The 15,548-nt window shown below is 30.6% G+C and overlaps 1 pseudogene; it reads right to left on the bottom strand.

The window, feature by feature from the left end:
- Positions 1-12,233: 12,233 nt before the first annotated feature.
- Positions 12,234-13,379, bottom strand: LOC148193747 (protein MIZU-KUSSEI 1 pseudogene; annotated as a pseudogene).
- Positions 13,380-15,548: the final 2,169 nt, after the last annotated feature.

Genomic DNA, 15,548 nt, shown 5'->3' with positions numbered 1-15,548 from the left:
GGCTTTTGAAAGCAGAACGACGTTTGGTGATTTGGAAGCGCTTTTCGCATTGTTCGTGGGGTATTTGGAAGTGCGAAGTGGGTTCCATTCGAAGGTCCATTCAAAGGTGCGTGTACATTGCTTTCGTTGGGTTTATGGTTGCTTTGGTGTGTGTTTGCTTTTGTTGTGGTCCCCCATAAACTATTATTTCTGTTTGGTTGTTGTCCCCCATTATGGGTGTTCTGTGTGGTCCCCCATTGTGCAGGTTAAAGTCAATCTTTATGATGTGTTTAGGGTTCAGTACAAAATTCTTTTAATTGTTTATGGTCTATTTAAAATGCTTTCTGGAAGTGTTGTACCCTGATGGGTTGACAGTCCTACCCTGATGTTTAGTACCCTGTTATAATGTAAATGTAGTGTTATTTTGGTCAATTAAATGTAGTGTTATTTGGGTAAACTTAGTCTGACATGATTTTTTATATTAGTTGAGATGCCTAACTGTCGAAGTGGTCTTTCACCATGGGGCCAAATTTGTGAATGATGGGTCATTTAAATATGAGTTTGGTGAAACATCTACTTTAAAAATTGACCCAGATAAATGGAGCTACTTTGAAATTATGTTCATTTTGAAGGAGATGAGTTATATTAATGTTAAAGAATTATGGTATTCAGTGAGTGGTGGTACTGTGTTAGAAGGAAGGTTAGAACTATTATCCGATGACAAGGGTGCATGTGATCTGGTCAACCTTGCCATATTGAATGGTCAATCTCACCTGTATGTTGTACACATGGTGTCAGATCCTGAGTACGTTCATATGTTGGGGGAGGGTGACACTGATAATCATGTAGAGGTAGAGTGTGAGGAAGAGTCTGACGGGGCTGTTTTAGGGGACGGTGTAGAGGCTGGCAATGATAATTATGTGGAGGCAGAGGCTGAGGGAGACATTGATGGGGTTGTTGTGGGGGAGGGTGTAGAGGCTGACAATGATAATTGTGTGGAGGCAGAGGCTGAGGGAGACACTGATGGGGCTGTTTTGGGGGAGGGTGTAGAAAATAATAATAATATAAAATCATCACCACGCATCTCTCACTTATAACCTCGTTGGGGTACTTCCCACTTAGGGCATCCACGTAAACCTCTCATTTGCCAGCTAAACCATACTCTTTTGCCACGTTTTAATTCTCTACTGCCAAATCATCAATCAGTTAACACGGTTAGTCTGCATTTAACGGAGATGACTTGATTGACACAAAATTTTCTATGTTTGGATGCAATTGACACTTTTAAACCATGTGTGGACGAATTTGCAACTTTTCTAAAAGGGAAGACGAATTTGACACACTTCAACCAAACTTGCGACAAAACAAACAATTAAACCTAATAATTAAGTTTTAAATTATAATCGGAAAAGAAGGTTGGAAAATAAGTTAAAATTTAGTTCTTGAAAAATCAGATTTGAATTATAATTAATAAAAACCGGTTAAAAAATAAATCAAAATTCGATTTTTTAAAAATCGAATTTTTATGGCCTAAAAAACTTATATTAAATGTTTAACAGAATATACTACATGGATAAATTTTAAATCTAAACGTGCTAAGTAAAAAATTCTTTCTTTTCGTATTAATGTTTTAGTCTTAATTAATTAATTAACATATATATATATATATATATATAATAATAATATTATTATTATTATTATGATGTGAGAGCCTAATGCAAACTTACCCAAATTAGGGGCTTCCAACACTAGCACACATTAGTTAGAAGAAGTGCTTAATCATTGTTACAAAAATAAGTTTTGATGTCCATTATTTTGAATTTTGACATCAATCTAAACTTCGATGTATTAGTCACAAACATTAATTTAATGTCAGAGGAGAAAACAACGTTGAATGACATCGATTAACAACCAAACCGATATCCATTAACTATGAACACTAGGAAAACCAATGTCTAAAGTTGTTGAGCGAAAGGATCTACACATTTGAACACGCCTTTTTGCAAATGCTTTTGAGCACTTCTTTTGTGCTCAGTAATAAGGAGCATTGTTGAGCATTACGAACGCTTTAGCGTTCAACGAGAGGGAGAAACCGCTGAGCATGAAATTTTGCACTGAAAATGGGGGTAATTGACGTAAGATATGGTAAGGGTTGACGTCAATGAACATTTGTTATGGTTAAAACCGACATCAAATGTAGCTTTTTTCTTAAAAAATATATATTTGTTTTTACAATTTTATCAAACCTGAAAATTAATAAATTGAAGATCTATTAATATACCTTAGAGATTAATGAATTCCAACCTTTGGATACAGTATTTTAATTTGTTGTGTTCTGGGCTACCCATAACTCTAATTACATTTGAAATTTGAAACATAAGTTAATATTAATATAACTAATTAATTGATACGAAAAAAATATAACACTTAGGATTATAACAAAGATTTCAAGTCAGATTTCATATTTTTATGCCGGAAAAAAAATCATATAACTTTGCATTATAATACTGTATAGTAGATTGTTAATTTTTATAATGTGGGAGTGCTACCAAAAGAATTAAAAAAGAATTGAAAAGATAATGTACAAGTGCACATAACTTAATACATAGCCTCTTTTCTAAATATGGTTAAAATGTTTTATTTGTAATTTTTTTTGTTAAGTAAATGTTGATCAATAAGAGAATAAGTAGATGTCAAGACTTTAAATAATCTAAAAAATATTCATAAAGCTTAAGATTGTGAATAAGGAAATATCTTAGGATTTGAGTTGAAAGCTCAAATGTATGCAAACTTCATCTAACATAAACATATGTCAACGTGACTTAGCAATCCACCTAATACGATATATATGTTTTTATAAAGCAAAAAAGAGAAATTTATGTTACAGGTAACACATTTAATATTTCTCTATGTCAAAGCTTGACAAACAATAGAATAATAAAAAGATATTAATAGGATCACTTCTTCAAAAGTCTATATAAAGAGCTTTCAAAGAACAATTAAATAAACAAGTATTATTTTCAAGTGTGAAAACTTTGTTAAATTTTCTCCTTGCTCTACAAAATTTATACGAACATTATTAATTTGCAAACTAATAAAGACGGTCTAACATATATGTCGAAAGTGACATTCTAAACATCACTACACAATTTACGTACGAAAATAGTTCAATATATGACGATTTGCATGTTGTGATGTGTGTTATGTTAAAAAGTTAACATATAAAAGATACAGAATTTGAAAATGTAAACGTGTAAGTTTATGAGTAGTGATAAGAAATTAGAAGGGTAGAGGCAAAGCATTTGAGGTTTTTGTCATGTGAAATGTTAGAAAAAGTAGCTAAAGTAGAAGTTGCAGATGTTTGAAAACCCCTTATTTGAACTCTCTCTTATGTGACTATTTCCCACCCAACCCAAGCTCCTAGAGAGCAAATTGCACGTTACAACGATTGATATAACTTCTTGACCACATCGTATGTATCCTCTAAATTATTCAACAAAACTTCTTCAATATATTAACCACCAAAATCAACACATGCTTGCACAGTGAAATAAGTGCAAACTATATATCACATAATAAACATGAGTTTTTATTAAAAAAATATTTGTAATAGTAGCAGTTTTTTATATTATTTATATATTGATAGAATGAAATTTAATATATGCTTCCTTCCATTTCTAAATATATGAGTAGAAGTTTATCAAATGTCTACACAATGTTAGGAATGAGTTATACAGTATAACAGTTTTTAGAGTTATTGTAAGTTATAATGGAAGTTCACATCTAGAATTGATTTCTATTCCTTTGTTTGAACATATGAAATAGTAGAACATGAAACAGTCCATATAATATGTGTCCTATTACTAGGAATGTTTGCTCAAATACTATCCAATTGACTCATCAAAGCACATAATCATCCTATGACTCACCCAAGTGGTAAGCCCCAATAGTGAAAATCACGACTCAATTGATGATTTTTAAATATCTATTACAAAGTTAAAAGAAGTTAATAATTGTAATTTATATAATCTTTAACTTATAAAAATATTGGCTTAATACCCTATTTTGTCTCCAGTTTCGCTCGACAATGTCAAATTAGTCCATCCTTTAAAAAGTGCGTCAATTAGGTCCTTACTTAATAAAATTTATATCAATGAAATCCCTTCCGTTAAATCCGTACAAACGGCGTTAATTATTTTTCTCTCTCTTCTATTAACGCCGTTTGTACGAATTTAACGGAAGGGATTTCATTGATATAAATTTTATTAAGTAAGGACATAATTGACGCACGTTTTAAAAGATAGACTAATTTGATATTGTCGAGCGAAACTGAGAACAAAATAGGATATTAAACCTAAAAATATTCAAAATATTTTATATAAAGGAAAACTTAGGTTTAGTTGATGGATTCAATAAAAGAAAACATGAGCTGAGAGTAATTCAATTTTATTAAGTTTAATTAAAAAGAAATTAAATATCCAACCAAATAATCAGATTGGGATAGTTGCTTTCATGAAACTCTAGCAATAGACACTTTGAGATTTGACACATAGAATATCTTTTTCTTTCTCAGGAATTGCTTACCAACCCATTAAAGTGCCGTCACACGCATCCCCTTCGTTCAAAATCCGTGCCATCAATGACGTTCGTCATTTCTCATTCTTTCTTTACACTCATAATTAATATGCTGCTAAATGAATTTTAACTCCATTAATTATTTACACACTTTTAAATTTTAATAATATTAAGGCTAAATTGCACAACAGTAACACTGATTAATAGTCAAAGTTGTACATGAATATCCGTACTTGAGTATGGAATTAAAATTCAAGTTAGGTTACTTGTACTTAAATAAAATGGGGAAGAGAAAAAACAAAAGTAGTTCATTTTCTGGTGAGTGAGATCACACACAAACCCACATAGTTGAAACATCATTTTAAATTCTGATGATTTCTGTTTAACGAATATGTTTTATTTGACCAAATTTTAAACAAAAGAAAAACCAATCCTCGGCATCCAAAATAAAATTTCTGGTCCCGCGAATGTAGACACTTACCTAATTCTAAGTAGCTACGAATACAAATAATGTGTATTTTAATGTTTGAATTATTGCCATTTCAAGACAATAATACATAAAAGACGTAGTCTTGAATTTGTTTGAGATTACGATTGCTTATCTACAATCATAGATTTTTAGCAAATACTTTGAGACTATAAATATGATTTTGTAAATGTACTTAAATTTTGAAGATGTCAAATATATATAATGTATTAAAATTAAAAAATATTTTTATTTATACTTAGAAAAAATAAAATAAGAATGAAATAATGGTAGTTAGAGATAATAGAAACTCTTGTTTCTCTTTATACCTTTAATTAATTTCTTTAACTATGGTTAGATAAATAATGTGTGAATAAATATTTAAAAGAGTTTTATAAAAAGTGATAGTTTTTAAAGCTACCTTTTTATCGCGCACTTGAAGAATGTCATAAGATAATTATAGATTGAAACATTATAGAGTTAGATTCTGATATTAATATTTATAATATCAGTGTCAAGAAGACTAATGCACAATAATAGTGGACCCCAAAAATTGCGTCTTTCCTTATAAGAGCGTCTCACGCAAAGATACCCAGAAAAATAATTGGAGTCATATTCAACAAATAAACCAAATTGACCTTAAATCTTCCATTTCTGTATTCTCAATAAATATTTATTATTATTTTTCTGTATTCTCACTAATTTCACATAATCTAAAAATAGTTTAAATATTTTTCTTTTACTCTTCGAAACATTTTTAAAAATAAAAGCATAACAAAAAAATTCGAAACTCCAAATAACACCTTACTGATTTAATTTCTCCAACAAACAAATACCCCCAATAATGAAGCCATAACTATAGTGAGAAATTGGCAAATCATGAACAGCCAACACACAGCATTGTAAAGTACATTTTTCTTTTTGAGTTCTTTCCTTTTCGCCCACAACAAAAATGCCAATAATTAATGGCATTCACTCATGAAAAGGCTTTTCCATCATACCAAAAGAGGAGATTTTTGCACCCATTGAGTTGCAAACGGAGATAGGCTTCTACAGATTTGGCTTTGTTCCATTATTACACCCATTTTATCCATTATTATTTTTTCACACAGTGGGATCAAATTATATTGCACTCTTCAAACAAATTCATCACACCCTACCTTTTATAAAGCCATACTTGCCGTACTAAAATCCAAAATTTCCTCCGTGTGAAACTAGATTTAAGATCTCATCACAATACCAAAAGGAAAGAAGAGAGAGAGAAAAAAAAACTTCAACCATGCGCACACCATACAATTAGATAAGAACAAAATTCATCAAGTTACGTTCTATAGTTCTAAACTTCTAATCAACATTCATAAACACTCTTGATTAGCATGAATTAACTAAAATTTAACTCATGATGACTTTTCTTACAAGGTGATCTCAAAAAATCATTGCAACACATAAAATGATATATCTTTCAAAAGAAATTCTTCAAAAATTAAGTTTTGAAATTTTCATAAATTTTGAGAATGAGACGCTTGGAAAAGAAATTTGGTGGAGCTAAACATAAGAAATTTGCGTGCAGCCAAGTGTGAAAAATTGGTATTGTAAGTCCAATATCAAGCGTAGCCGGCGGAAAATAGTGTTATAAAAAGCATTATTTTTTGATGAAGGTTGCGTTGACATGCAATAGCGTGTAGCTCACTTCTCCTGTTAAAAAATTCCACTCTTCACCGTTCCATTTGCCTAACTATTTCCATGTTCCCCATGCAACCACAAACAGATATAAAAACCCCTTCTTCCTACCAACTTCAAAATTCAACTTCTCTCAAAACTCTCCTTCTCTTCGATCAAACACCTCCAACCAACCAAACATGGCCTTGCATCTTCCATGCAAAACCCTATCTCTTCTTCTTCTTCTTCTCTTTCTCTACTTCCTACTTCTTGGTTCTTCCGATGCAGTAAGAGCAGGCCAAACCATGAAGCTTAATCAAAGAGACCATACAAATCAACAAGGTCATCTTCCATACCACACCATGGTTTTCAACTTCTTCCCCAAAGGACCAGTACCTCCTTCAGCTCCTTCAAAGAGGCACAACTCAGTGCTCGATTCAACACCTAATACTTAACTACATACATATATATATATATACATAGGACTTCCTTCATTTTCTTCAATTTTTCCACTTTTTCTTCTATGATCCTTTTCTTCTGGACTTTTTGGTTTCAAGTCCCCCAGAAACCAGATCCTTAAAGGCTCTCAAATATTTTTGCTCTTAGTTACTCTCAATTACACACTGTACATAGAAAAGATTGTTGTCACATGTATAGGAATGTGCAGATTTTTTTTTTCAGCAGTACCAGATATTTACTACCATACCACACTTTTACTGTAGCTCGATTTATTAATTAGTTTTTTCATTTATTTTATAAAAAAAAGGAAAAGACTAAAAAGAGAAATTATATATAAAACTATAATATTTAGTTAAGATTTCTGTATTATTAAATTATAAATTTAAAAAGATTTAAGTGTTTATTAAATTAATTATATATAATATAGTTTTTAGAATGTATAATTAATTATTTTTAAATATTAAACAAAATGAGATGAAAAATAAATTAATTAAGAAATACAAAACATTTAAGTGTAGTTTAATGTATTGATTTCTAGTTTTATTTAAAACTAGCGAAACTAATTTTAATGTATAGGTTATTAAAAATTATAAATTAAAAATGAAGGTACAATTGATTTAGTTAGAATTTATTATAAAAGAAAAAAATTATTCAATTATAATTATTTTTTAAATAAACATTGTTTTCCTTTTTTTTTCTTTTATAATTGGTTTGTAATTATACCTAAATGTATTTTTTTCTGTTATAATTACACCTAAATGTGTTTTTTTTTTGTTTCTAAATTATTAAACAATAAAATATGGATAAAACATTATACTCACACTTTTTAAATTTTGTAATTTGTTTAGATAATAAAAGTAGAAACTGTAAAACCATATGATTTAATAATTTAATTGATTTATTTTTTATGGATTGTATGAGACATTGTTTTGTACATAAAGATGAATTATTTAGTTAAAGTGAACTAAACATTTGAATATTAAAATATTTTTATGAAATTTTGTTATCAAGTTATTTAGAGAAACTTAATTAAATTGAAAAGGTATAAGCGAATAGAAGTTTTATTGAGTAAATGAAAGATAAAATAAAGGTTGAATAATTAAAGTTAATGGTGGAATGTGTGGATCGTCTAATGTCAGGATTATGAGGACAATGATTTCTTGTGTGGTATGAGATTTGACAATATTAACATTTTCGTAGGTGTCCTCTTTTTCTTATGTCCATCTCAATCCTGATTGTAGATGATTTTGGTCGACCCTTTTCGTTCCTTCTTATGGCTGGATGAGGCCAAATTTGGCTTTGGTATGGTGGCCAATATTTTTTATGTCTTAGCTTGCCAAACATATGATCATACATACACTTTGATGACGACATCCAACCTATAGTGGGAACTAATGTACATGTCGAAGTCGTGATGAGCATCTTTGCAAGTTACTAAGACATTTGAACATGATAGATGAAATTTTTTAAACATGCCACATTCACACCACCGTTCATCCAACTTGACAACAAATTTTCCCGCATAACCTATTTATCTTGGGTTTAACATCTCCTCCATTCTGAATCTTGTTGTATTTCTATCAAATTCAAGCACCCTGTGGGTGTTTGATTTTGAATCAGCATCCTATAGGACCTTGGTGGAATTTTTATAATACACATGACCAACACTTATCATTGCACTTATTTGCTTCCCTCTTTCTGTGAAAAACGTGTTGCATATGATGTATATGGCTAATACTGTGGAAAAGATTGTTAAATTTCTTGTCTTCTTTAAGATTGGATTGATTGCTTCAGCTAGATTTGTTATTAGGTGACCCCGTCTTTTGCCTTCATCATACGCAAGTGTGAACTATTGTATTGGAATTTGGTTAATCCAAGTTGTTGCTTCTGGATTAGCTTCCTTAATGATATTGTAATAATAGTTACATCGTGGCTTAGTCATTGTGTATCCTACAAATATAATTAACAAAATATTAATGATTAAGTTTGACAAAGAATAATGAACACGACAAATAATTGATTAAAAATTTATAAATTTAAGTAGTTACCCAATTTCAAAAGGTCCCTTTTCAAAGTTGTATTCTTAAATCTTCAAGTGAAATTTTGTGCATTGTGTCGAATATAATACACATGCACACAATCTCCTTCATGAAGTTGCGGGAAAACACTAGAAGGGGAGGAGGGTGGGGGCGTTGAATAGTATTTTTTAACTCCTTTTACGACTATAAATCTGATCGTGCTATTAACTATACTTGTGGGTTGGTAATGTTGTTCTGTTAAGTTCGTTTATAACACCAACCTAAACTCATTCTTAAGGAGTTTAGTAAGAAGTAACTCTCTAGGGATGGTGACACTTGTTGAAGACATGTGAGTCAAGAAATTGTTTTCTTTAAGAACTAATCATTTATGAGATAAGCTAGACAAACAATTTTTATACTGGTTCACTCGTTAGAGCTATGTCCATTTCTCCTCTAAGTTAACTTAGACGGTTTCATTAAATATTCAATTAAGTATATTTAAGTATTCTAACCACTTTTGGTATCCCTAGTCACACTAAGTAATCATTGTTACTCTGACTAGTTGAATTTCACCCACTCTTGGTTGTGCAGTATTTTTCACCACTCATGGTATCCCTAGACGCTCCTGGTGTCTGCCTGACACACCATCTAGTTTAGTTTAACCCACTCCTTGTTGGCGTTGTCCAATAGTAATCACTCGTTACTGTGACCTTGATTGAGTTTAACTCACTCCTGATTGTGTAGTATTATTCACCACTTCTAGTATCCTTAGACGATCTTGGTATCCACTGATACGCTGCATAGTTGAGTTTAACCCACTCCTAGTTATCCCTTTCTATCCAGTAACCACCTGTTATTGTGACCTCGACTGAGTTTCACCCACTCCTGGTTGTATAGTATTATTCACCACTCTTGGTATCCTTAGACAATCCTAGTATCCACTAGTACACTGCCTAGCTGAGTTTAACCCACTCCTGATTGTCCTTGTCCACCCAATAACCACCTGTTATTGTAATCTCGACTGAGTTTCACTCACTCTTTGTTGTGTAGTATTATTCACATGGCTATCTTTGGTGAATAGGTCGAGTACATGTTTGTTGGGTGTCTATTCCTAATATTTTTAAGAGGTTCAATAATAGGTTCTTTAGGGTAGTAGTGAACTTGGCTCGTCGATTGCATTTTTATGATGAAAATGATAATACAAAATTTCTCTTCCATTGGACGAATAGCCCTCTTAGATATAAGGAATTGTCGAATGACATAATTTTTTAGAAAGATCAGAGGATTATTAGGATCTTTAAACAACTCCTTTATAAGCTACCTGTCAAAAACATCGTTAAAGTTTACTTGTCTCCTAAGTCAGTTACTAACATGTGTGGTACATATAAAACAATTGGTAACTTGAACATTTTTTAGCTAATATGAAAATTTTGTAGTGCTTGCAAGCTACATGGCCCAACATGCTACCAAGATGGAGATTGATGAGGACATGTTCCACAGACTGAGGAACAAATTGGCCGGGAAGGAAAAAGATTATTAAAGAGATTCTAATTCCTAACTTAAAAAGTCTCGTAGCATACATTCATCGGTTCATGAATGATACTAAGATTGGTTCATGAATGACACTAAGAGGCTAATTCCTCCGAACAATAAGGTGTAAGTAAGGATAAAAAAAACTGAGAATTGAGTTGCTCAGCCAAACTGGTAAAAGTTAATTTTTTACACAAGTTTTCATATTTCTTCCTCAATATTTTCTTCTCTTATCCATAATATATATATATATATATATATATATATATATATATAAAATCCAAAGTCTTTATCATTATATATCTAAAATATATTTTGAATATATAACTCAAAATGTTTACATAATTCGCAATATAATTCTAAATTTTATAATCTACAATAAAATTACGAAATCCAAAATGTGATTGTTAATTACATGATCTGAAATAATATTATGAATTTGATAATTTAAAATAAAATATATAATTTTAAATTATATACTTTGAAATACTATTTCATATTATTTAATTTAAAATATAATTATTTTAAATTATGTAATTCAAAATATATTTGAATGATAGTAATTTGAAAATCTTATGCCAAATATATAGTTTTTTTTTTATATTGCAAAGGTAGGAGAAGAAATTAAGGTAGTACATGAAGAGAAACTCTAGGATTTCAGTATGCAAAAGAAAAAGGAAAGCTCTTTTAACAACATGGGCTCCTATCATGCATAAATCCGAGGCTTCATTTCTAATCTAACCTTCAGTTTTCCTTCCCTCAATGTATGTGTGTTATGAAATTCCAGTAACTATTACTTTATGCACGACACAGTTACTAACTGCACCCGCATATTAATAGAAAAAGACTTAAATACCATCCATCATTGAGTAAGCATGTTTTCTTGGATAAAAACAGATTTTTTTGCATCAGAATTACCAATCTCATATTTTTAAACAAACTTACCTAAACAAAAAGCTAATTTTATTATAAACATTTATAACAAACACTAATTTATCAAAATAATTATTTTTCATATCTTTCCAAAATACACACTTATTTTTAAATTCATTTTATCTAAAGAGGTACAATGATGTAGACACAAGCTCTGTTAGTACACAACCTGGATAAGGTTCACTACATGCACTCAACGAGTAACCAAAACTATGCATTTATAACGAACGTACATACAACAAAATTGCAACAAACAAATCCGAAGATTTAATGGCCCCTACCATAATTTTCAAATGAGCTTCTTATAAAAAGAAATTAAACACAGTCTAAGTGTGTTTATTAAAAAAATTAATATCGATATGTAATTAAAATTAAAAATATATTTATGAAAAATATCAACATTAATATATAATTAACATCGAATTAATATCGAAGGTAGTGAAAATTTTAAATTTAAGAAAAACAAAAAAGAGAGTAAAAGATTACCTTCAAAATTATATAACACTAGATAATACTGTCCATCAAAAACAACATTGTAAAATCAACCTACTAAAACAAGATAAGAATTGATTAACCAAGAGTTAAAGCTAAGAGAAAGATTAAGAGACCTCAATTCCATCTATAAGAATCCATTAAACTACTATAAATAGAATACATTTCATGATTTAGCAAAGTTTATACTTATCAAGAACTTGATACACAACAAAGCCAAAGACAGTCATGTTCATCGTAATCATGGTGATGATAAAAAACAACATAAACAATTTGTATGAATATGAAGTTTAGTGTTAAACTCTGATAAAGTAAATGCTGAGTTCAGGACCGCCAACACCATCAGGGTTCATCATGTAGAAAGCCTCAGAATCTCTTGAACCGACCACCCTCTCATAGCTTGCTCTCATGTACATAACCTCACCTTCTTCACAACCCTCCAACGGCAAAACCCCTGCTCCCATCGATATGGGCTCCACCGCCTTCAGTATCTTCCACTCCTCAGGCCCACACTCGCGTCTGCTCGCGTACCCGCACTTCCTCCCGTTGCAGTACGTCCTCCACACACCTTCCTCCAGCAACCTGTTACTCTTTTCGCTCTTCTTTTTCTCGCACTCCAACGCGATTCTCACCAGCCCCGACGCCATTTCACGGACCAACACACTTGTCGGTGTCGCCAGTTGGATCAGGAACGCGGGTCCCGCCTTCGGGTCTTCTTGGATGGCGAAGTGCACGTGGCCGCGCCGGTGCCCAAAGAGCGTTCCCACCACGCGCGTACCCAGCTGGGTACGCTTGGTGAAGACTGTGAGGGCTGACTTCAACTTGGAAAGGTTGGGTTTTTTCTTGTGTTCGGTGGTCACTGTAGCATGTTGTGATGACATTTGAAGTGGGTGGTTGTAATCTTGTTGTTTCTCGTCTAGGAAGTGTGAGGATGAAGTTGAGAAGTTGAGTATTTCTTCCTCGTTATCATCATCTTCTTCGTCCAATGCTTTCTTCTTCCAATGGAAATATCTCCTTGAGAAGGAGAACGAAGATTCATGAGGAAATTTGGCTGCCATAATGGTTTTCATTTGAGCAGAGAGAGAGAGAGATTTGGGTTGAAGAATGGGAGCAATGTTGTCGAAGGTTGTGTGTGCGATTTATCGTTTGAATGTGTGGCTTTTTGTCAGGGTTTGGTGATACAAAGGACAGGCAAAGGATTCTGACAAAAGGAAGGTAAGCAGCCTCAACCTACCTGTCCTTGCTGTTGGGAACAAGGAAGTGGAGATTTTGAGAGAGACAGAAGAGTGTCAAACGACAGTAAAAATATGATTTAGTTAAATTAGACAAATATGTGTAGAGGAAGATATTTGTAGTGAAAGTTGAAGAAAATTCTTGTAATCTAGAATATGAAAAAAGATTGAAACTCGCAAATATAAGAAATTTTTCCTAGTCATACTCGAGATGAATTTTGGGTTTTGGTATATAAATCTATAGATATAACTTTTGAGAGACAAGAGTAAGTTATCGAATCTTTGAAAGTATAGTCAACTATTTATGTTATGATTGAACGAAAACAATTATATTGTGTGATAAATATTTAATTCTTGATGTTATGATCGAACGAAGACAATTGTGTTATGTAATAGACATTTAATTCTAAATGTGAATTATTAATGTTGAGTTGATGATTATAATTTTTTGTATAATATTCTTTTAACTTGTACTAACTTACCTATGTTTATGTCTTATTTGTTGTATTGTAGTATCACATGTACTGATATATACAATATGTAAATAAAAAATCATATAAATAATGAAAGGGAATAGTAGTAAGATTACAAAGTTTAGGAATAATAGGTAAAGTTATGCATAAATAAATAAATAAACAAATATATATATATATATATATATATATATATATTTTAAATCTTGAAAATATTATTGGAGATCGTACATGTGTGTATATCCAAACTCCTTATTGTCTGTTATTAATTATTAATCATGTCATAATAAAATTAATGATATAGTATTTGTTAATTACTATCGTTACATTATGGACGTAGTATAATAAAGATTCGTCTATTTGATTTTAATATTACCTGTATAATAAAATACTCTAAATACAACCAAAGCAAGAAAGAGAAATTTCAGACAATTCAGATTAAGAAGAAAAAAAACTTATTCTAATAAAATTTTAGTCGATTTTCTTTTCCACTCATTATCTAATACATAAAAATGACGAGAATCAACTTGGAAAAACGAGAGAAAATTTTGGAGAACAAAAACTTGAAAAAGTGACAAGATTTTAAAATATTAACTAATTAAAATTCTAATGTATATACTCAACATAAAATATAATTTAACTTTTATCAGTTTTTAGAAAAAAAAATCTCTAGTAAACTAAAATGGTACCTTAGGAACAAATGATTAGAATAATTTCCTAATTTATCTTGATAAATTATATAATCATTAATAAAATATATTTTAGAAGTTTGAAACTGATAATTTATTTATATAAATTAAATAAGTGTTGTATAAAAGGTTATTTATTTTTTATTCGAAAGCAATATATAAAAATAGATGGTTGATTGTTGTTTATAGTATCATGCATAAAAGAGAAAGGTTTTTGATTGTGGTTTGTTTTATGAATGGAGGTGATAGTCTGAGTGGCATTGGAAAGTGTTGAGAGCAGGTGAGGGCACACCTACCATACCCACCGTGGACCACCACCACACAACATTCATTTCAACACTCTCTCTCTCTCTGCAACATGCATGCCTTCAGCCACCATTGTGTTCTGTGTACTGTGCATCCCTTTCACACTCAAAAAACTGGCTAAATTTTAGGATCATCAAAACTATTCCTTCTTTCTATGCCCTTTATAATTTCTCTTCAGTTTGAGTTTCTAAAGATCATATATTAAAAGAAATTAACATTTTTCTTTACATGAAATAAAAAAAACTAATATTATATATTTTCTTCCTTTTTTCTTTAATTAAGCATTACCTATACCATATTTATCATTTATTTCATTTTTCTAATTTTTTTTTCTATTAAACCTATCATAAATTGAAATTGCTTTTTACTCTTTATTAAACCTAAAGTCCATTGAAAAAACATTATTGAAATTAATTATCACATTTGAAACAGTCTGATTTGAGACTTGGAATTTTAAATCTTTAATATATATATATATATATATATATATATATATATATATATATATATATATTTAAATTATTCTTAAACAATGTAAAATTATTAAATATATTGGAACAAATTTCTTAGTTGAAGTATAATTTTTTTTAAAAAGCTAATAAATGCATAATGATCTATGGAAAATACGATTCATTTTATAATTTCTTTAAGTGTTTTTAACTTGAGTATAGAAAAATCTAGATAAATCTTCTTTGGTGTTCATCAATATTTTGATACACAATCCTCGAATGTAAAAA

This window comes from Vigna umbellata, chromosome 9, assembly GCF_029865625.1.
Source record: "Vigna umbellata cultivar VRB3 chromosome 9, Vumbellata_1.0, whole genome shotgun sequence".
NCBI classification, from domain to species: domain Eukaryota; kingdom Viridiplantae; phylum Streptophyta; class Magnoliopsida; order Fabales; family Fabaceae; genus Vigna; species Vigna umbellata.
Note: the sequence above shows the minus strand (reverse complement) of the source record. Positions and strands in the feature narration are given on the sequence as shown.